Genomic DNA, 2500 nt, shown 5'->3' with positions numbered 1-2500 from the left:
AAAGACAGAACAATGTGTGAACTTAACTGTACATTCTATAGTCTATGAACTTTTAATAAAGTACCTTTCCTTCATGCGCACACGCATACTCATATGCACACACACACACACACACACACACACACACATACACACACACACACACACACACACACACACACACACAAACACACACACACACACACACACACACACACACACACACACACACACACACACACACACACACACACACACACACACACACACACACACACACACACACACACACACACACACACACACACACACACACACACACACACAAACCTGTAGAGAGCACCCCAACTGGCACTCCAGAAGAAGGGCAATTAAACTTCAATTACTTGCGAAAAAAACACACTCCCAGCTAATCAACTCGGGGCACAGACCCGTGAGATGAAACGCGCACACACACACACACACACACACACACGTGCACACACACACACACACACATGCACACACACGCGCACACACACACACACACACACACACACACACACACACACACACACACACACACACACACACACACACACACACACACACACACACACACACACACACACACACACACTCACACACACACACACACACTCACTTACACACACACAAAACTCCCTTTGAAAAACAACACACACTCCCCTCCTCCCGCTCATAGCGTTTGATGTTGCGCCGCTTTGTCTCTCCACCCCAGAATAACCGCTGGCTAACTGAAGCAGTGCACCATGGGTAATTGCACAGGGTAATCGTCTATACTATGCGAAACGTTGACAGACACTTTGCCGTAAAAAAAAACCATCATACACACTTTGTCTTTCCACTCCCTCTCTCTGTGTCTATCTCTGTTTGTCCTGCCTTTCCATACCATCCTCCCTTTCCTTTTTTTATGTTTTTCCTTTCTCTCCAGATTTCTTTCATCCTCCCATATTCTTCTCCCACGCGTGGTACACGTGGTATCTGCTTTAGATACGAGCCCATGAAGGAAATTGGTTTTTTCCTGCTTCTCTCTACCGGTACCTGTGTCTCTCATACTATTGTCTCTCATCCTCCCTCTTGCTTCCTCCACACCTACCAATTCATTTTTTTTTCCAAGGATACAATATCAAAACAAATAGAAAATGATTGGTCTATCTGTCTGTCTGTCTGTCTGTCTGTCTGTCTGTCTGTCTATTTGTCTGTGTGTCTGTCTGTCTGTCTCTCTGTCTGTCTGGGTCTTCCCGGTCCCTGTAGCCCCACCTGTGTCTGTCTGTCTATGTCTATAGTATGTCTATGTCTGTGCCTGTCTTTCCCTCTTGGGATGTAGTGTGTCTGTGCCCCTCTCTCTCTCTCTCTCTCTCTCTCTCTCTTTATCCTCTACCGCCCCACTCCCTCTCTCTCTTTCACCCCTCCTCCTCTCTCTGTGTCGCGTGTGTTCTCCCCCAGGGGTGCCACTCCATCCTCCAAATGGCCGTGTCCCTTCATATCTCCTCCACTTCCCCTGTCACCACCATCAGGCCATCAGCGGTGGCCGGTGACAAATGACCAAACCACTCCACACTTCCCTCTCTCTCTCCTTTCCTCTTCCTCTCATTCCTCCTCTCCTTTCTCCTCACATCCCAAACTGTCACTCCTCTCCTCCACATCCCTTTCCTCCATCTCTCTTCTCTCCTCTCCTCTCCTCAACTCCTCTCTCACATCCCCTTTCCTCCCCTCTCCTCCCCTCTCCTCTCCTCTCCTCACCTCCTTTCTCACATCTCCCTCTCCTCTCCTCCCCTCTCCCCTCTCCACTTGCTACTTCTCCTCTCCACTTGCACGCACACACACACACACACACACACACACACACACACACACACACACACACACACACACACACACACACACACACACACACACACACACACACACACACACACACACACACACACTGAGGATCTAGCAGCCCAATGCACTCATGTGTGAAGACATTCTGTCTCCTGACTGCATACATGGTTGTGTGATCGTTAATGGATGTTCTGGCCACTGCTGTCATTCATTTCTGTCACACTCACACACATGCACCGATGCACAAACACATGGATACAAAGAGACACACAGACACACACACACACACACACACACACACACACACACACACACACACACACACACACACACACACACACACACACACACACACACACACACACACACACACACCCAAACACGTTTGCACGCACACACGTATGCACAGAAACACACACACACACACATCAACAGCACTCTTTCGATAATGAATGCTGCGCTCACTCGTGCCATTTGGCAGCCTAAATGCATCCGTCTGCTCCACGTTCACCTTTCACCCCTGACCTTTGAACCAGAAGCACTCGCTTTACCCCCGCCTCCCGCCCACGAACACACACACACACACACACACACACACACACACACACACACACACACACACACACACACACACACACACACACACACACACACACACACACACACACACACA

Source organism: Engraulis encrasicolus, chromosome 11 (genome assembly GCF_034702125.1).
Source record: "Engraulis encrasicolus isolate BLACKSEA-1 chromosome 11, IST_EnEncr_1.0, whole genome shotgun sequence".
Classification (NCBI taxonomy): Eukaryota; Metazoa; Chordata; class Actinopteri; order Clupeiformes; family Engraulidae; genus Engraulis; species Engraulis encrasicolus.
The sequence above is the reverse complement of the archived record's forward strand: the minus strand, read 5'-3'. Positions refer to the sequence as shown.